Here is a 16,772-nt window from a genome sequence, read left to right on the forward strand (position 1 = left end):
TACCACGCTTGGGAGACTCAAGGGTGCCATTAAGCTTGCGCAAAACTGAAAACTTTATAAATGGAAAGACTCCACGGCAGGCACTGCTGAGATTTGAACTCAGGATCTCCTGTTTACTAGACAGGCGCTTTCACCAACTAAGCCACAGCGCCTCACTTGGGGCAAGTCCTTTGCAACCCAGTCAAGTGCAGAGTGGGTGCAGGAGTGAGCGCTGTGTGTAATAGGAATGCCGGGGCTGGGGCTGGAGCTGGAGCTGGAGCTGTGAAGGGGAAGGGGAGTGCACAGAGGTTAAAGCTGTGGACAGAGGGGAGAACAAAAGCGGGAGCTATGTCCGGTCAGGGATGTGAAGAGCTCTGGTTGGGGGCGGCTGGGTGCAGAGGTGAGAGCCATGCATGGGGGTGATTGAGTGCAGAGGTGAGTGCTGTGGATTGGGCCGAAGATAAGGGGCACGGAATGTAGGTAGATTGATTGTCTAGGGTGACTGTGTCCTTTTTTTTTTTTTTTTTTTTTTTCAATGTGTTGAAGACTATCGTGCCATAAGATGCTTTACGTTACGCACATTTACATGGATTATGAACTAAACTACCGACGAGGATGGGATTCGAACCCATGCGTGCAGAGCACAATGGATTAGCAGTCCATCGCCTTAACCACTCGGCCACCTCGTCATGTGTGATCTAGAACCTTGTGCAGTTTCTTGTCTGTGGTTTTTGAGAAGGGCTTAGCCAGATTCCGGCAATCTGGGAGGGCACACGGAGAATCTGGCAGGAGTCTGAGTATGTCTGAGCACCATGTTCTCCTGGGGCAATATGCTTCCTTCTGAGCTGTACCACCTTTGGTGACCCCCTTGGTGATTGACGTAGGCCACACCCATGGCATTGTCTGTCCAACTGGATTCCCATCTGCGGTTCTCACAGAAGAAGAGGTATCCAACATTGAAGGGAGGCCTGAATTGTTCTCTGCTCCAGAATGTTGATGGGAAGGCGTGCTCCCTCCAAAGACCAAGTCCCCTGCATTCAAAAGGGCATCCAGGACTGATCTTTAGCCTAATAGGCTGGTATGTTCAGTGAGAATTTTTCAAGTCGTTGGAGGCAAGGTCTTCCAGAAGTCCAGCACTGGGTTGGTAATCTACCACGCTTGGCAGACTGAGGGGGGACATGGAGCTCGTGCAATACTGAAAATGTTATAAATGGAAGGACTCCGTGGCAGGCACTGCTGAGATTTGAACTCAGGATCTCCTGTTTACTAGACAGGCGCTTTCACCAACTAAGCCACAGCGCCTCACTTGGGGCAAGCCCCTTGTGAGAATTTTTCAAATCTTTGGAGGCAAGGTCTTCCGTCAGGCTAGCACCGGGTTAGAAACCTACCACGCTTGGGAGACTCAAGGGTGCCATTAAGCTTGCGCAAAACTGAAAACTTTATAAATGGAAAGACTCCACGGCAGGCACTGCTGAGATTTGAACTCAGGATCTCCTGTTTACTAGACAGGCGCTTTCACCAACTAAGCCACAGCGCCTCACTTGGGGCAAGTCCTTTGCAACCCAGTCAAGTGCAGAGTGGGTGCAGGAGTGAGCGCTGTGTGTAATAGGAATGCCGGGGCTGGGGCTGGAGCTGGAGCTGGAGCTGTGAAGGGGAAGGGGAGTGCACAGAGGTTAAAGCTGTGGACAGAGGGGAGAACAAAAGCGGGAGCTATGTCCGGTCAGGGATGTGAAGAGCTCTGGTTGGGGGCGGCTGGGTGCAGAGGTGAGAGCCATGCATGGGGGTGATTGAGTGCAGAGGTGAGTGCTGTGGATTGGGCCGAAGATAAGGGGCACGGAATGTAGGTAGATTGATTGTCTAGGGTGACTGTGTCCTTTTTTTTTTTTTTTTTTTTTTCAATGTGTTGAAGACTATCGTGCCATAAGATGCTTTACGTTACGCACATTTACATGGATTATGAACTAAACTACCGACGAGGATGGGATTCGAACCCATGCGTGCAGAGCACAATGGATTAGCAGTCCATCGCCTTAACCACTCGGCCACCTCGTCATGTGTGATCTAGAACCTTGTGCAGTTTCTTGTCTGTGGTTTTTGAGAAGGGCTTAGCCAGATTCCGGCAATCTGGGAGGGCACACGGAGAATCTGGCAGGAGTCTGAGTATGTCTGAGCACCATGTTCTCCTGGGGCAATATGCTTCCTTCTGAGCTGTACCACCTTTGGTGACCCCCTTGGTGATTGACGTAGGCCACACCCATGGCATTGTCTGTCCAACTGGATTCCCATCTGCGGTTCTCACAGAAGAAGAGGTATCCAACATTGAAGGGGTCACTTGGGGCAAGCCCCTTGTGAGAATTTTTCAAATCTTTGGAGGCAAGGTCTTCCGTCAGGCTAGCACCGGGTTAGAAACCTACCACGCTTGGGAGACTCAAGGGTGCCATTAAGCTTGCGCAAAACTGAAAACTTTATAAATGGAAAGACTCCACGGCAGGCACTGCTGAGATTTGAACTCAGGATCTCCTGTTTACTAGACAGGCGCTTTCACCAACTAAGCCACAGCGCCTCACTTGGGGCAAGTCCTTTGCAACCCAGTCAAGTGCAGAGTGGGTGCAGGAGTGAGCGCTGTGTGTAATAGGAATGCCGGGGCTGGGGCTGGAGCTGGAGCTGGAGCTGTGAAGGGGAAGGGGAGTGCACAGAGGTTAAAGCTGTGGACAGAGGGGAGAACAAAAGCGGGAGCTATGTCCGGTCAGGGATGTGAAGAGCTCTGGTTGGGGGCGGCTGGGTGCAGAGGTGAGAGCCATGCATGGGGGTGATTGAGTGCAGAGGTGAGTGCTGTGGATTGGGCCGAAGATAAGGGGCACGGAATGTAGGTAGATTGATTGTCTAGGGTGACTGTGTCCTTTTTTTTTTTTTTTTTTTTTTCAATGTGTTGAAGACTATCGTGCCATAAGATGCTTTACGTTACGCACATTTACATGGATTATGAACTAAACTACCGACGAGGATGGGATTCGAACCCATGCGTGCAGAGCACAATGGATTAGCAGTCCATCGCCTTAACCACTCGGCCACCTCGTCATGTGTGATCTAGAACCTTGTGCAGTTTCTTGTCTGTGGTTTTTGAGAAGGGCTTAGCCAGATTCCGGCAATCTGGGAGGGCACACGGAGAATCTGGCAGGAGTCTGAGTATGTCTGAGCACCATGTTCTCCTGGGGCAATATGCTTCCTTCTGAGCTGTACCACCTTTGGTGACCCCCTTGGTGATTGACGTAGGCCACACCCATGGCATTGTCTGTCCAACTGGATTCCCATCTGCGGTTCTCACAGAAGAAGAGGTATCCAACATTGAAGGGAGGCCTGAATTGTTCTCTGCTCCAGAATGTTGATGGGAAGGCGTGCTCCCTCCAAAGACCAAGTCCCCTGCATTCAAAAGGGCATCCAGGACTGATCTTTAGCCTAATAGGCTGGTATGTTCAGTGAGAATTTTTCAAGTCGTTGGAGGCAAGGTCTTCCAGAAGTCCAGCACTGGGTTGGTAATCTACCACGCTTGGCAGACTGAGGGGGGACATGGAGCTCGTGCAATACTGAAAATGTTATAAATGGAAGGACTCCGTGGCAGGCACTGCTGAGATTTGAACTCAGGATCTCCTGTTTACTAGACAGGCGCTTTCACCAACTAAGCCACAGCGCCTCACTTGGGGCAAGCCCCTTGTGAGAATTTTTCAAATCTTTGGAGGCAAGGTCTTCCGTCAGGCTAGCACCGGGTTAGAAACCTACCACGCTTGGGAGACTCAAGGGTGCCATTAAGCTTGCGCAAAACTGAAAACTTTATAAATGGAAAGACTCCACGGCAGGCACTGCTGAGATTTGAACTCAGGATCTCCTGTTTACTAGACAGGCGCTTTCACCAACTAAGCCACAGCGCCTCACTTGGGGCAAGTCCTTTGCAACCCAGTCAAGTGCAGAGTGGGTGCAGGAGTGAGCGCTGTGTGTAATAGGAATGCCGGGGCTGGGGCTGGAGCTGGAGCTGGAGCTGTGAAGGGGAAGGGGAGTGCACAGAGGTTAAAGCTGTGGACAGAGGGGAGAACAAAAGCGGGAGCTATGTCCGGTCAGGGATGTGAAGAGCTCTGGTTGGGGGCGGCTGGGTGCAGAGGTGAGAGCCATGCATGGGGGTGATTGAGTGCAGAGGTGAGTGCTGTGGATTGGGCCGAAGATAAGGGGCACGGAATGTAGGTAGATTGATTGTCTAGGGTGACTGTGTCCTTTTTTTTTTTTTTTTTTTTTTCAATGTGTTGAAGACTATCGTGCCATAAGATGCTTTACGTTACGCACATTTACATGGATTATGAACTAAACTACCGACGAGGATGGGATTCGAACCCATGCGTGCAGAGCACAATGGATTAGCAGTCCATCGCCTTAACCACTCGGCCACCTCGTCATGTGTGATCTAGAACCTTGTGCAGTTTCTTGTCTGTGGTTTTTGAGAAGGGCTTAGCCAGATTCCGGCAATCTGGGAGGGCACACGGAGAATCTGGCAGGAGTCTGAGTATGTCTGAGCACCATGTTCTCCTGGGGCAATATGCTTCCTTCTGAGCTGTACCACCTTTGGTGACCCCCTTGGTGATTGACGTAGGCCACACCCATGGCATTGTCTGTCCAACTGGATTCCCATCTGCGGTTCTCACAGAAGAAGAGGTATCCAACATTGAAGGGAGGCCTGAATTGTTCTCTGCTCCAGAATGTTGATGGGAAGGCGTGCTCCCTCCAAAGACCAAGTCCCCTGCATTCAAAAGGGCATCCAGGACTGATCTTTAGCCTAATAGGCTGGTATGTTCAGTGAGAATTTTTCAAGTCGTTGGAGGCAAGGTCTTCCAGAAGTCCAGCACTGGGTTGGTAATCTACCACGCTTGGCAGACTGAGGGGGGACATGGAGCTCGTGCAATACTGAAAATGTTATAAATGGAAGGACTCCGTGGCAGGCACTGCTGAGATTTGAACTCAGGATCTCCTGTTTACTAGACAGGCGCTTTCACCAACTAAGCCACAGCGCCTCACTTGGGGCAAGCCCCTTGTGAGAATTTTTCAAATCTTTGGAGGCAAGGTCTTCCGTCAGGCTAGCACCGGGTTAGAAACCTACCACGCTTGGGAGACTCAAGGGTGCCATTAAGCTTGCGCAAAACTGAAAACTTTATAAATGGAAAGACTCCACGGCAGGCACTGCTGAGATTTGAACTCAGGATCTCCTGTTTACTAGACAGGCGCTTTCACCAACTAAGCCACAGCGCCTCACTTGGGGCAAGTCCTTTGCAACCCAGTCAAGTGCAGAGTGGGTGCAGGAGTGAGCGCTGTGTGTAATAGGAATGCCGGGGCTGGGGCTGGAGCTGGAGCTGGAGCTGTGAAGGGGAAGGGGAGTGCACAGAGGTTAAAGCTGTGGACAGAGGGGAGAACAAAAGCGGGAGCTATGTCCGGTCAGGGATGTGAAGAGCTCTGGTTGGGGGCGGCTGGGTGCAGAGGTGAGAGCCATGCATGGGGGTGATTGAGTGCAGAGGTGAGTGCTGTGGATTGGGCCGAAGATAAGGGGCACGGAATGTAGGTAGATTGATTGTCTAGGGTGACTGTGTCCTTTTTTTTTTTTTTTTTTTTTTTCAATGTGTTGAAGACTATCGTGCCATAAGATGCTTTACGTTACGCACATTTACATGGATTATGAACTAAACTACCGACGAGGATGGGATTCGAACCCATGCGTGCAGAGCACAATGGATTAGCAGTCCATCGCCTTAACCACTCGGCCACCTCGTCATGTGTGATCTAGAACCTTGTGCAGTTTCTTGTCTGTGGTTTTTGAGAAGGGCTTAGCCAGATTCCGGCAATCTGGGAGGGCACACGGAGAATCTGGCAGGAGTCTGAGTATGTCTGAGCACCATGTTCTCCTGGGGCAATATGCTTCCTTCTGAGCTGTACCACCTTTGGTGACCCCCTTGGTGATTGACGTAGGCCACACCCATGGCATTGTCTGTCCAACTGGATTCCCATCTGCGGTTCTCACAGAAGAAGAGGTATCCAACATTGAAGGGAGGCCTGAATTGTTCTCTGCTCCAGAATGTTGATGGGAAGGCGTGCTCCCTCCAAAGACCAAGTCCCCTGCATTCAAAAGGGCATCCAGGACTGATCTTTAGCCTAATAGGCTGGTATGTTCAGTGAGAATTTTTCAAGTCGTTGGAGGCAAGGTCTTCCAGAAGTCCAGCACTGGGTTGGTAATCTACCACGCTTGGCAGACTGAGGGGGGACATGGAGCTCGTGCAATACTGAAAATGTTATAAATGGAAGGACTCCGTGGCAGGCACTGCTGAGATTTGAACTCAGGATCTCCTGTTTACTAGACAGGCGCTTTCACCAACTAAGCCACAGCGCCTCACTTGGGGCAAGCCCCTTGTGAGAATTTTTCAAATCTTTGGAGGCAAGGTCTTCCGTCAGGCTAGCACCGGGTTAGAAACCTACCACGCTTGGGAGACTCAAGGGTGCCATTAAGCTTGCGCAAAACTGAAAACTTTATAAATGGAAAGACTCCACGGCAGGCACTGCTGAGATTTGAACTCAGGATCTCCTGTTTACTAGACAGGCGCTTTCACCAACTAAGCCACAGCGCCTCACTTGGGGCAAGTCCTTTGCAACCCAGTCAAGTGCAGAGTGGGTGCAGGAGTGAGCGCTGTGTGTAATAGGAATGCCGGGGCTGGGGCTGGAGCTGGAGCTGGAGCTGTGAAGGGGAAGGGGAGTGCACAGAGGTTAAAGCTGTGGACAGAGGGGAGAACAAAAGCGGGAGCTATGTCCGGTCAGGGATGTGAAGAGCTCTGGTTGGGGGCGGCTGGGTGCAGAGGTGAGAGCCATGCATGGGGGTGATTGAGTGCAGAGGTGAGTGCTGTGGATTGGGCCGAAGATAAGGGGCACGGAATGTAGGTAGATTGATTGTCTAGGGTGACTGTGTCCTTTTTTTTTTTTTTTTTTTTTTCAATGTGTTGAAGACTATCGTGCCATAAGATGCTTTACGTTACGCACATTTACATGGATTATGAACTAAACTACCGACGAGGATGGGATTCGAACCCATGCGTGCAGAGCACAATGGATTAGCAGTCCATCGCCTTAACCACTCGGCCACCTCGTCATGTGTGATCTAGAACCTTGTGCAGTTTCTTGTCTGTGGTTTTTGAGAAGGGCTTAGCCAGATTCCGGCAATCTGGGAGGGCACACGGAGAATCTGGCAGGAGTCTGAGTATGTCTGAGCACCATGTTCTCCTGGGGCAATATGCTTCCTTCTGAGCTGTACCACCTTTGGTGACCCCCTTGGTGATTGACGTAGGCCACACCCATGGCATTGTCTGTCCAACTGGATTCCCATCTGCGGTTCTCACAGAAGAAGAGGTATCCAACATTGAAGGGAGGCCTGAATTGTTCTCTGCTCCAGAATGTTGATGGGAAGGCGTGCTCCCTCCAAAGACCAAGTCCCCTGCATTCAAAAGGGCATCCAGGACTGATCTTTAGCCTAATAGGCTGGTATGTTCAGTGAGAATTTTTCAAGTCGTTGGAGGCAAGGTCTTCCAGAAGTCCAGCACTGGGTTGGTAATCTACCACGCTTGGCAGACTGAGGGGGGACATGGAGCTCGTGCAATACTGAAAATGTTATAAATGGAAGGACTCCGTGGCAGGCACTGCTGAGATTTGAACTCAGGATCTCCTGTTTACTAGACAGGCGCTTTCACCAACTAAGCCACAGCGCCTCACTTGGGGCAAGCCCCTTGTGAGAATTTTTCAAATCTTTGGAGGCAAGGTCTTCCGTCAGGCTAGCACCGGGTTAGAAACCTACCACGCTTGGGAGACTCAAGGGTGCCATTAAGCTTGCGCAAAACTGAAAACTTTATAAATGGAAAGACTCCACGGCAGGCACTGCTGAGATTTGAACTCAGGATCTCCTGTTTACTAGACAGGCGCTTTCACCAACTAAGCCACAGCGCCTCACTTGGGGCAAGTCCTTTGCAACCCAGTCAAGTGCAGAGTGGGTGCAGGAGTGAGCGCTGTGTGTAATAGGAATGCCGGGGCTGGGGCTGGAGCTGGAGCTGGAGCTGTGAAGGGGAAGGGGAGTGCACAGAGGTTAAAGCTGTGGACAGAGGGGAGAACAAAAGCGGGAGCTATGTCCGGTCAGGGATGTGAAGAGCTCTGGTTGGGGGCGGCTGGGTGCAGAGGTGAGAGCCATGCATGGGGGTGATTGAGTGCAGAGGTGAGTGCTGTGGATTGGGCCGAAGATAAGGGGCACGGAATGTAGGTAGATTGATTGTCTAGGGTGACTGTGTCCTTTTTTTTTTTTTTTTTTTTTTCAATGTGTTGAAGACTATCGTGTGCCATAAGATGCTTTACGTTACGCACATTTACATGGATTATGAACTAAACTACCGACGAGGATGGGATTCGAACCCATGCGTGCAGAGCACAATGGATTAGCAGTCCATCGCCTTAACCACTCGGCCACCTCGTCATGTGTGATCTAGAACCTTGTGCAGTTTCTTGTCTGTGGTTTTTGAGAAGGGCTTAGCCAGATTCCGGCAATCTGGGAGGGCACACGGAGAATCTGGCAGGAGTCTGAGTATGTCTGAGCACCATGTTCTCCTGGGGCAATATGCTTCCTTCTGAGCTGTACCACCTTTGGTGACCCCCTTGGTGATTGACGTAGGCCACACCCATGGCATTGTCTGTCCAACTGGATTCCCATCTGCGGTTCTCACAGAAGAAGAGGTATCCAACATTGAAGGGAGGCCTGAATTGTTCTCTGCTCCAGAATGTTGATGGGAAGGCGTGCTCCCTCCAAAGACCAAGTCCCCTGCATTCAAAAGGGCATCCAGGACTGATCTTTAGCCTAATAGGCTGGTATGTTCAGTGAGAATTTTTCAAGTCGTTGGAGGCAAGGTCTTCCAGAAGTCCAGCACTGGGTTGGTAATCTACCACGCTTGGCAGACTGAGGGGGGACATGGAGCTCGTGCAATACTGAAAATGTTATAAATGGAAGGACTCCGTGGCAGGCACTGCTGAGATTTGAACTCAGGATCTCCTGTTTACTAGACAGGCGCTTTCACCAACTAAGCCACAGCGCCTCACTTGGGGCAAGCCCCTTGTGAGAATTTTTCAAATCTTTGGAGGCAAGGTCTTCCGTCAGGCTAGCACCGGGTTAGAAACCTACCACGCTTGGGAGACTCAAGGGTGCCATTAAGCTTGCGCAAAACTGAAAACTTTATAAATGGAAAGACTCCACGGCAGGCACTGCTGAGATTTGAACTCAGGATCTCCTGTTTACTAGACAGGCGCTTTCACCAACTAAGCCACAGCGCCTCACTTGGGGCAAGTCCTTTGCAACCCAGTCAAGTGCAGAGTGGGTGCAGGAGTGAGCGCTGTGTGTAATAGGAATGCCGGGGCTGGGGCTGGAGCTGGAGCTGGAGCTGTGAAGGGGAAGGGGAGTGCACAGAGGTTAAAGCTGTGGACAGAGGGGAGAACAAAAGCGGGAGCTATGTCCGGTCAGGGATGTGAAGAGCTCTGGTTGGGGGCGGCTGGGTGCAGAGGTGAGAGCCATGCATGGGGGTGATTGAGTGCAGAGGTGAGTGCTGTGGATTGGGCCGAAGATAAGGGGCACGGAATGTAGGTAGATTGATTGTCTAGGGTGACTGTGTCCTTTTTTTTTTTTTTTTTTTTTTTCAATGTGTTGAAGACTATCGTGCCATAAGATGCTTTACGTTACGCACATTTACATGGATTATGAACTAAACTACCGACGAGGATGGGATTCGAACCCATGCGTGCAGAGCACAATGGATTAGCAGTCCATCGCCTTAACCACTCGGCCACCTCGTCATGTGTGATCTAGAACCTTGTGCAGTTTCTTGTCTGTGGTTTTTGAGAAGGGCTTAGCCAGATTCCGGCAATCTGGGAGGGCACACGGAGAATCTGGCAGGAGTCTGAGTATGTCTGAGCACCATGTTCTCCTGGGGCAATATGCTTCCTTCTGAGCTGTACCACCTTTGGTGACCCCCTTGGTGATTGACGTAGGCCACACCCATGGCATTGTCTGTCCAACTGGATTCCCATCTGCGGTTCTCACAGAAGAAGAGGTATCCAACATTGAAGGGAGGCCTGAATTGTTCTCTGCTCCAGAATGTTGATGGGAAGGCGTGCTCCCTCCAAAGACCAAGTCCCCTGCATTCAAAAGGGCATCCAGGACTGATCTTTAGCCTAATAGGCTGGTATGTTCAGTGAGAATTTTTCAAGTCGTTGGAGGCAAGGTCTTCCAGAAGTCCAGCACTGGGTTGGTAATCTACCACGCTTGGCAGACTGAGGGGGGACATGGAGCTCGTGCAATACTGAAAATGTTATAAATGGAAGGACTCCGTGGCAGGCACTGCTGAGATTTGAACTCAGGATCTCCTGTTTACTAGACAGGCGCTTTCACCAACTAAGCCACAGCGCCTCACTTGGGGCAAGCCCCTTGTGAGAATTTTTCAAATCTTTGGAGGCAAGGTCTTCCGTCAGGCTAGCACCGGGTTAGAAACCTACCACGCTTGGGAGACTCAAGGGTGCCATTAAGCTTGCGCAAAACTGAAAACTTTATAAATGGAAAGACTCCACGGCAGGCACTGCTGAGATTTGAACTCAGGATCTCCTGTTTACTAGACAGGCGCTTTCACCAACTAAGCCACAGCGCCTCACTTGGGGCAAGTCCTTTGCAACCCAGTCAAGTGCAGAGTGGGTGCAGGAGTGAGCGCTGTGTGTAATAGGAATGCCGGGGCTGGGGCTGGAGCTGGAGCTGGAGCTGTGAAGGGGAAGGGGAGTGCACAGAGGTTAAAGCTGTGGACAGAGGGGAGAACAAAAGCGGGAGCTATGTCCGGTCAGGGATGTGAAGAGCTCTGGTTGGGGGCGGCTGGGTGCAGAGGTGAGAGCCATGCATGGGGGTGATTGAGTGCAGAGGTGAGTGCTGTGGATTGGGCCGAAGATAAGGGGCACGGAATGTAGGTAGATTGATTGTCTAGGGTGACTGTGTCCTTTTTTTTTTTTTTTTTTTTTTCAATGTGTTGAAGACTATCGTGCCATAAGATGCTTTACGTTACGCACATTTACATGGATTATGAACTAAACTACCGACGAGGATGGGATTCGAACCCATGCGTGCAGAGCACAATGGATTAGCAGTCCATCGCCTTAACCACTCGGCCACCTCGTCATGTGTGATCTAGAACCTTGTGCAGTTTCTTGTCTGTGGTTTTTGAGAAGGGCTTAGCCAGATTCCGGCAATCTGGGAGGGCACACGGAGAATCTGGCAGGAGTCTGAGTATGTCTGAGCACCATGTTCTCCTGGGGCAATATGCTTCCTTCTGAGCTGTACCACCTTTGGTGACCCCCTTGGTGATTGACGTAGGCCACACCCATGGCATTGTCTGTCCAACTGGATTCCCATCTGCGGTTCTCACAGAAGAAGAGGTATCCAACATTGAAGGGAGGCCTGAATTGTTCTCTGCTCCAGAATGTTGATGGGAAGGCGTGCTCCCTCCAAAGACCAAGTCCCCTGCATTCAAAAGGGCATCCAGGACTGATCTTTAGCCTAATAGGCTGGTATGTTCAGTGAGAATTTTTCAAGTCGTTGGAGGCAAGGTCTTCCAGAAGTCCAGCACTGGGTTGGTAATCTACCACGCTTGGCAGACTGAGGGGGGACATGGAGCTCGTGCAATACTGAAAATGTTATAAATGGAAGGACTCCGTGGCAGGCACTGCTGAGATTTGAACTCAGGATCTCCTGTTTACTAGACAGGCGCTTTCACCAACTAAGCCACAGCGCCTCACTTGGGGCAAGCCCCTTGTGAGAATTTTTCAAATCTTTGGAGGCAAGGTCTTCCGTCAGGCTAGCACCGGGTTAGAAACCTACCACGCTTGGGAGACTCAAGGGTGCCATTAAGCTTGCGCAAAACTGAAAACTTTATAAATGGAAAGACTCCACGGCAGGCACTGCTGAGATTTGAACTCAGGATCTCCTGTTTACTAGACAGGCGCTTTCACCAACTAAGCCACAGCGCCTCACTTGGGGCAAGTCCTTTGCAACCCAGTCAAGTGCAGAGTGGGTGCAGGAGTGAGCGCTGTGTGTAATAGGAATGCCGGGGCTGGGGCTGGAGCTGGAGCTGGAGCTGTGAAGGGGAAGGGGAGTGCACAGAGGTTAAAGCTGTGGACAGAGGGGAGAACAAAAGCGGGAGCTATGTCCGGTCAGGGATGTGAAGAGCTCTGGTTGGGGGCGGCTGGGTGCAGAGGTGAGAGCCATGCATGGGGGTGATTGAGTGCAGAGGTGAGTGCTGTGGATTGGGCCGAAGATAAGGGGCACGGAATGTAGGTAGATTGATTGTCTAGGGTGACTGTGTCCTTTTTTTTTTTTTTTTTTTTTTCAATGTGTTGAAGACTATCGTGCCATAAGATGCTTTACGTTACGCACATTTACATGGATTATGAACTAAACTACCGACGAGGATGGGATTCGAACCCATGCGTGCAGAGCACAATGGATTAGCAGTCCATCGCCTTAACCACTCGGCCACCTCGTCATGTGTGATCTAGAACCTTGTGCAGTTTCTTGTCTGTGGTTTTTGAGAAGGGCTTAGCCAGATTCCGGCAATCTGGGAGGGCACACGGAGAATCTGGCAGGAGTCTGAGTATGTCTGAGCACCATGTTCTCCTGGGGCAATATGCTTCCTTCTGAGCTGTACCACCTTTGGTGACCCCCTTGGTGATTGACGTAGGCCACACCCATGGCATTGTCTGTCCAACTGGATTCCCATCTGCGGTTCTCACAGAAGAAGAGGTATCCAACATTGAAGGGAGGCCTGAATTGTTCTCTGCTCCAGAATGTTGATGGGAAGGCGTGCTCCCTCCAAAGACCAAGTCCCCTGCATTCAAAAGGGCATCCAGGACTGATCTTTAGCCTAATAGGCTGGTATGTTCAGTGAGAATTTTTCAAGTCGTTGGAGGCAAGGTCTTCCAGAAGTCCAGCACTGGGTTGGTAATCTACCACGCTTGGCAGACTGAGGGGGGACATGGAGCTCGTGCAATACTGAAAATGTTATAAATGGAAGGACTCCGTGGCAGGCACTGCTGAGATTTGAACTCAGGATCTCCTGTTTACTAGACAGGCGCTTTCACCAACTAAGCCACAGCGCCTCACTTGGGGCAAGCCCCTTGTGAGAATTTTTCAAATCTTTGGAGGCAAGGTCTTCCGTCAGGCTAGCACCGGGTTAGAAACCTACCACGCTTGGGAGACTCAAGGGTGCCATTAAGCTTGCGCAAAACTGAAAACTTTATAAATGGAAAGACTCCACGGCAGGCACTGCTGAGATTTGAACTCAGGATCTCCTGTTTACTAGACAGGCGCTTTCACCAACTAAGCCACAGCGCCTCACTTGGGGCAAGTCCTTTGCAACCCAGTCAAGTGCAGAGTGGGTGCAGGAGTGAGCGCTGTGTGTAATAGGAATGCCGGGGCTGGGGCTGGAGCTGGAGCTGGAGCTGTGAAGGGGAAGGGGAGTGCACAGAGGTTAAAGCTGTGGACAGAGGGGAGAACAAAAGCGGGAGCTATGTCCGGTCAGGGATGTGAAGAGCTCTGGTTGGGGGCGGCTGGGTGCAGAGGTGAGAGCCATGCATGGGGGTGATTGAGTGCAGAGGTGAGTGCTGTGGATTGGGCCGAAGATAAGGGGCACGGAATGTAGGTAGATTGATTGTCTAGGGTGACTGTGTCCTTTTTTTTTTTTTTTTTTTTTTCAATGTGTTGAAGACTATCGTGCCATAAGATGCTTTACGTTACGCACATTTACATGGATTATGAACTAAACTACCGACGAGGATGGGATTCGAACCCATGCGTGCAGAGCACAATGGATTAGCAGTCCATCGCCTTAACCACTCGGCCACCTCGTCATGTGTGATCTAGAACCTTGTGCAGTTTCTTGTCTGTGGTTTTTGAGAAGGGCTTAGCCAGATTCCGGCAATCTGGGAGGGCACACGGAGAATCTGGCAGGAGTCTGAGTATGTCTGAGCACCATGTTCTCCTGGGGCAATATGCTTCCTTCTGAGCTGTACCACCTTTGGTGACCCCCTTGGTGATTGACGTAGGCCACACCCATGGCATTGTCTGTCCAACTGGATTCCCATCTGCGGTTCTCACAGAAGAAGAGGTATCCAACATTGAAGGGAGGCCTGAATTGTTCTCTGCTCCAGAATGTTGATGGGAAGGCGTGCTCCCTCCAAAGACCAAGTCCCCTGCATTCAAAAGGGCATCCAGGACTGATCTTTAGCCTAATAGGCTGGTATGTTCAGTGAGAATTTTTCAAGTCGTTGGAGGCAAGGTCTTCCAGAAGTCCAGCACTGGGTTGGTAATCTACCACGCTTGGCAGACTGAGGGGGGACATGGAGCTCGTGCAATACTGAAAATGTTATAAATGGAAGGACTCCGTGGCAGGCACTGCTGAGATTTGAACTCAGGATCTCCTGTTTACTAGACAGGCGCTTTCACCAACTAAGCCACAGCGCCTCACTTGGGGCAAGCCCCTTGTGAGAATTTTTCAAATCTTTGGAGGCAAGGTCTTCCGTCAGGCTAGCACCGGGTTAGAAACCTACCACGCTTGGGAGACTCAAGGGTGCCATTAAGCTTGCGCAAAACTGAAAACTTTATAAATGGAAAGACTCCACGGCAGGCACTGCTGAGATTTGAACTCAGGATCTCCTGTTTACTAGACAGGCGCTTTCACCAACTAAGCCACAGCGCCTCACTTGGGGCAAGTCCTTTGCAACCCAGTCAAGTGCAGAGTGGGTGCAGGAGTGAGCGCTGTGTGTAATAGGAATGCCGGGGCTGGGGCTGGAGCTGGAGCTGGAGCTGTGAAGGGGAAGGGGAGTGCACAGAGGTTAAAGCTGTGGACAGAGGGGAGAACAAAAGCGGGAGCTATGTCCGGTCAGGGATGTGAAGAGCTCTGGTTGGGGGCGGCTGGGTGCAGAGGTGAGAGCCATGCATGGGGGTGATTGAGTGCAGAGGTGAGTGCTGTGGATTGGGCCGAAGATAAGGGGCACGGAATGTAGGTAGATTGATTGTCTAGGGTGACTGTGTCCTTTTTTTTTTTTTTTTTTTTTTCAATGTGTTGAAGACTATCGTGCCATAAGATGCTTTACGTTACGCACATTTACATGGATTATGAACTAAACTACCGACGAGGATGGGATTCGAACCCATGCGTGCAGAGCACAATGGATTAGCAGTCCATCGCCTTAACCACTCGGCCACCTCGTCATGTGTGATCTAGAACCTTGTGCAGTTTCTTGTCTGTGGTTTTTGAGAAGGGCTTAGCCAGATTCCGGCAATCTGGGAGGGCACACGGAGAATCTGGCAGGAGTCTGAGTATGTCTGAGCACCATGTTCTCCTGGGGCAATATGCTTCCTTCTGAGCTGTACCACCTTTGGTGACCCCCTTGGTGATTGACGTAGGCCACACCCATGGCATTGTCTGTCCAACTGGATTCCCATCTGCGGTTCTCACAGAAGAAGAGGTATCCAACATTGAAGGGAGGCCTGAATTGTTCTCTGCTCCAGAATGTTGATGGGAAGGCGTGCTCCCTCCAAAGACCAAGTCCCCTGCATTCAAAAGGGCATCCAGGACTGATCTTTAGCCTAATAGGCTGGTATGTTCAGTGAGAATTTTTCAAGTCGTTGGAGGCAAGGTCTTCCAGAAGTCCAGCACTGGGTTGGTAATCTACCACGCTTGGCAGACTGAGGGGGGACATGGAGCTCGTGCAATACTGAAAATGTTATAAATGGAAGGACTCCGTGGCAGGCACTGCTGAGATTTGAACTCAGGATCTCCTGTTTACTAGACAGGCGCTTTCACCAACTAAGCCACAGCGCCTCACTTGGGGCAAGCCCCTTGTGAGAATTTTTCAAATCTTTGGAGGCAAGGTCTTCCGTCAGGCTAGCACCGGGTTAGAAACCTACCACGCTTGGGAGACTCAAGGGTGCCATTAAGCTTGCGCAAAACTGAAAACTTTATAAATGGAAAGACTCCACGGCAGGCACTGCTGAGATTTGAACTCAGGATCTCCTGTTTACTAGACAGGCGCTTTCACCAACTAAGCCACAGCGCCTCACTTGGGGCAAGTCCTTTGCAACCCAGTCAAGTGCAGAGTGGGTGCAGGAGTGAGCGCTGTGTGTAATAGGAATGCCGGGGCTGGGGCTGGAGCTGGAGCTGGAGCTGTGAAGGGGAAGGGGAGTGCACAGAGGTTAAAGCTGTGGACAGAGGGGAGAACAAAAGCGGGAGCTATGTCCGGTCAGGGATGTGAAGAGCTCTGGTTGGGGGCGGCTGGGTGCAGAGGTGAGAGCCATGCATGGGGGTGATTGAGTGCAGAGGTGAGTGCTGTGGATTGGGCCGAAGATAAGGGGCACGGAATGTAGGTAGATTGATTGTCTAGGGTGACTGTGTCCTTTTTTTTTTTTTTTTTTTTTTCAATGTGTTGAAGACTATCGTGCCATAAGATGCTTTACGTTACGCACATTTACATGGATTATGAACTAAACTACCGACGAGGATGGGATTCGAACCCATGCGTGCAGAGCACAATGGATTAGCAGTCCATCGCCTTAACCACTCGGCCACCTCGTCATGTGTGATCTAGAACCTTGTGCAGTTTCTTGTCTGTGGTTTTTGAGAAGGGCTTAGCCAGATTCCGGCAATCTGGGAGGG

At 50.9% G+C, this 16,772-nt stretch overlaps 37 non-coding genes across 37 annotated transcripts; all 37 read right to left on the bottom strand.

Annotated features, from left to right (window-relative positions):
- Positions 1–78: 78 nt before the first annotated feature.
- TRNAT-AGU (transfer RNA threonine (anticodon AGU)) lies at positions 79–152 on the bottom strand. The gene has a single exon. It is a non-coding gene; the product is annotated as a tRNA-Thr (tRNA).
- A 434-nt stretch (positions 153–586) lies between these two features.
- TRNAS-GCU (transfer RNA serine (anticodon GCU)) lies at positions 587–668 on the bottom strand. Its single transcript has one exon. It is a non-coding gene; the product is annotated as a tRNA-Ser (tRNA).
- A 539-nt stretch (positions 669–1,207) lies between these two features.
- On the bottom strand, positions 1,208–1,281 carry TRNAT-AGU (transfer RNA threonine (anticodon AGU)). Its single transcript has one exon. It is a non-coding gene; the product is annotated as a tRNA-Thr (tRNA).
- Positions 1,282–1,442: 161 nt separating this feature from the next.
- TRNAT-AGU (transfer RNA threonine (anticodon AGU)) lies at positions 1,443–1,516 on the bottom strand. The gene has a single exon. It is a non-coding gene; the product is annotated as a tRNA-Thr (tRNA).
- Positions 1,517–1,949: 433 nt separating this feature from the next.
- On the bottom strand, positions 1,950–2,031 carry TRNAS-GCU (transfer RNA serine (anticodon GCU)). Its single transcript has one exon. It is a non-coding gene; the product is annotated as a tRNA-Ser (tRNA).
- Positions 2,032–2,468: 437 nt separating this feature from the next.
- TRNAT-AGU (transfer RNA threonine (anticodon AGU)) lies at positions 2,469–2,542 on the bottom strand. Its single transcript has one exon. It is a non-coding gene; the product is annotated as a tRNA-Thr (tRNA).
- A 433-nt stretch (positions 2,543–2,975) lies between these two features.
- Positions 2,976–3,057, bottom strand: TRNAS-GCU (transfer RNA serine (anticodon GCU)). Its single transcript has one exon. It is a non-coding gene; the product is annotated as a tRNA-Ser (tRNA).
- A 539-nt stretch (positions 3,058–3,596) lies between these two features.
- On the bottom strand, positions 3,597–3,670 carry TRNAT-AGU (transfer RNA threonine (anticodon AGU)). Its single transcript has one exon. It is a non-coding gene; the product is annotated as a tRNA-Thr (tRNA).
- A 161-nt stretch (positions 3,671–3,831) lies between these two features.
- TRNAT-AGU (transfer RNA threonine (anticodon AGU)) lies at positions 3,832–3,905 on the bottom strand. The gene has a single exon. It is a non-coding gene; the product is annotated as a tRNA-Thr (tRNA).
- A 433-nt stretch (positions 3,906–4,338) lies between these two features.
- On the bottom strand, positions 4,339–4,420 carry TRNAS-GCU (transfer RNA serine (anticodon GCU)). Its single transcript has one exon. It is a non-coding gene; the product is annotated as a tRNA-Ser (tRNA).
- Positions 4,421–4,959: 539 nt separating this feature from the next.
- On the bottom strand, positions 4,960–5,033 carry TRNAT-AGU (transfer RNA threonine (anticodon AGU)). Its single transcript has one exon. It is a non-coding gene; the product is annotated as a tRNA-Thr (tRNA).
- A 161-nt stretch (positions 5,034–5,194) lies between these two features.
- TRNAT-AGU (transfer RNA threonine (anticodon AGU)) lies at positions 5,195–5,268 on the bottom strand. The gene has a single exon. It is a non-coding gene; the product is annotated as a tRNA-Thr (tRNA).
- A 434-nt stretch (positions 5,269–5,702) lies between these two features.
- Positions 5,703–5,784, bottom strand: TRNAS-GCU (transfer RNA serine (anticodon GCU)). The gene has a single exon. It is a non-coding gene; the product is annotated as a tRNA-Ser (tRNA).
- Positions 5,785–6,323: 539 nt separating this feature from the next.
- On the bottom strand, positions 6,324–6,397 carry TRNAT-AGU (transfer RNA threonine (anticodon AGU)). The gene has a single exon. It is a non-coding gene; the product is annotated as a tRNA-Thr (tRNA).
- Positions 6,398–6,558: 161 nt separating this feature from the next.
- TRNAT-AGU (transfer RNA threonine (anticodon AGU)) lies at positions 6,559–6,632 on the bottom strand. The gene has a single exon. It is a non-coding gene; the product is annotated as a tRNA-Thr (tRNA).
- A 433-nt stretch (positions 6,633–7,065) lies between these two features.
- On the bottom strand, positions 7,066–7,147 carry TRNAS-GCU (transfer RNA serine (anticodon GCU)). The gene has a single exon. It is a non-coding gene; the product is annotated as a tRNA-Ser (tRNA).
- Positions 7,148–7,686: 539 nt separating this feature from the next.
- On the bottom strand, positions 7,687–7,760 carry TRNAT-AGU (transfer RNA threonine (anticodon AGU)). Its single transcript has one exon. It is a non-coding gene; the product is annotated as a tRNA-Thr (tRNA).
- Positions 7,761–7,921: 161 nt separating this feature from the next.
- TRNAT-AGU (transfer RNA threonine (anticodon AGU)) lies at positions 7,922–7,995 on the bottom strand. The gene has a single exon. It is a non-coding gene; the product is annotated as a tRNA-Thr (tRNA).
- Positions 7,996–8,430: 435 nt separating this feature from the next.
- On the bottom strand, positions 8,431–8,512 carry TRNAS-GCU (transfer RNA serine (anticodon GCU)). The gene has a single exon. It is a non-coding gene; the product is annotated as a tRNA-Ser (tRNA).
- A 539-nt stretch (positions 8,513–9,051) lies between these two features.
- On the bottom strand, positions 9,052–9,125 carry TRNAT-AGU (transfer RNA threonine (anticodon AGU)). Its single transcript has one exon. It is a non-coding gene; the product is annotated as a tRNA-Thr (tRNA).
- Positions 9,126–9,286: 161 nt separating this feature from the next.
- Positions 9,287–9,360, bottom strand: TRNAT-AGU (transfer RNA threonine (anticodon AGU)). Its single transcript has one exon. It is a non-coding gene; the product is annotated as a tRNA-Thr (tRNA).
- Positions 9,361–9,794: 434 nt separating this feature from the next.
- TRNAS-GCU (transfer RNA serine (anticodon GCU)) lies at positions 9,795–9,876 on the bottom strand. Its single transcript has one exon. It is a non-coding gene; the product is annotated as a tRNA-Ser (tRNA).
- Positions 9,877–10,415: 539 nt separating this feature from the next.
- On the bottom strand, positions 10,416–10,489 carry TRNAT-AGU (transfer RNA threonine (anticodon AGU)). The gene has a single exon. It is a non-coding gene; the product is annotated as a tRNA-Thr (tRNA).
- Positions 10,490–10,650: 161 nt separating this feature from the next.
- TRNAT-AGU (transfer RNA threonine (anticodon AGU)) lies at positions 10,651–10,724 on the bottom strand. The gene has a single exon. It is a non-coding gene; the product is annotated as a tRNA-Thr (tRNA).
- Positions 10,725–11,157: 433 nt separating this feature from the next.
- Positions 11,158–11,239, bottom strand: TRNAS-GCU (transfer RNA serine (anticodon GCU)). Its single transcript has one exon. It is a non-coding gene; the product is annotated as a tRNA-Ser (tRNA).
- A 539-nt stretch (positions 11,240–11,778) lies between these two features.
- On the bottom strand, positions 11,779–11,852 carry TRNAT-AGU (transfer RNA threonine (anticodon AGU)). Its single transcript has one exon. It is a non-coding gene; the product is annotated as a tRNA-Thr (tRNA).
- A 161-nt stretch (positions 11,853–12,013) lies between these two features.
- On the bottom strand, positions 12,014–12,087 carry TRNAT-AGU (transfer RNA threonine (anticodon AGU)). Its single transcript has one exon. It is a non-coding gene; the product is annotated as a tRNA-Thr (tRNA).
- Positions 12,088–12,520: 433 nt separating this feature from the next.
- Positions 12,521–12,602, bottom strand: TRNAS-GCU (transfer RNA serine (anticodon GCU)). Its single transcript has one exon. It is a non-coding gene; the product is annotated as a tRNA-Ser (tRNA).
- A 539-nt stretch (positions 12,603–13,141) lies between these two features.
- TRNAT-AGU (transfer RNA threonine (anticodon AGU)) lies at positions 13,142–13,215 on the bottom strand. The gene has a single exon. It is a non-coding gene; the product is annotated as a tRNA-Thr (tRNA).
- Positions 13,216–13,376: 161 nt separating this feature from the next.
- On the bottom strand, positions 13,377–13,450 carry TRNAT-AGU (transfer RNA threonine (anticodon AGU)). Its single transcript has one exon. It is a non-coding gene; the product is annotated as a tRNA-Thr (tRNA).
- Positions 13,451–13,883: 433 nt separating this feature from the next.
- On the bottom strand, positions 13,884–13,965 carry TRNAS-GCU (transfer RNA serine (anticodon GCU)). The gene has a single exon. It is a non-coding gene; the product is annotated as a tRNA-Ser (tRNA).
- A 539-nt stretch (positions 13,966–14,504) lies between these two features.
- TRNAT-AGU (transfer RNA threonine (anticodon AGU)) lies at positions 14,505–14,578 on the bottom strand. Its single transcript has one exon. It is a non-coding gene; the product is annotated as a tRNA-Thr (tRNA).
- A 161-nt stretch (positions 14,579–14,739) lies between these two features.
- TRNAT-AGU (transfer RNA threonine (anticodon AGU)) lies at positions 14,740–14,813 on the bottom strand. The gene has a single exon. It is a non-coding gene; the product is annotated as a tRNA-Thr (tRNA).
- Positions 14,814–15,246: 433 nt separating this feature from the next.
- Positions 15,247–15,328, bottom strand: TRNAS-GCU (transfer RNA serine (anticodon GCU)). Its single transcript has one exon. It is a non-coding gene; the product is annotated as a tRNA-Ser (tRNA).
- A 539-nt stretch (positions 15,329–15,867) lies between these two features.
- On the bottom strand, positions 15,868–15,941 carry TRNAT-AGU (transfer RNA threonine (anticodon AGU)). The gene has a single exon. It is a non-coding gene; the product is annotated as a tRNA-Thr (tRNA).
- A 161-nt stretch (positions 15,942–16,102) lies between these two features.
- On the bottom strand, positions 16,103–16,176 carry TRNAT-AGU (transfer RNA threonine (anticodon AGU)). Its single transcript has one exon. It is a non-coding gene; the product is annotated as a tRNA-Thr (tRNA).
- A 433-nt stretch (positions 16,177–16,609) lies between these two features.
- On the bottom strand, positions 16,610–16,691 carry TRNAS-GCU (transfer RNA serine (anticodon GCU)). The gene has a single exon. It is a non-coding gene; the product is annotated as a tRNA-Ser (tRNA).
- Between the last annotated feature and the right edge of the window lie 81 nt (positions 16,692–16,772).

This window comes from Aquarana catesbeiana, linkage group LG03, assembly GCF_042186555.1.
Source record: "Aquarana catesbeiana isolate 2022-GZ linkage group LG03, ASM4218655v1, whole genome shotgun sequence".
Lineage (NCBI taxonomy): Eukaryota > Metazoa > Chordata > Amphibia > Anura > Ranidae > Aquarana > Aquarana catesbeiana.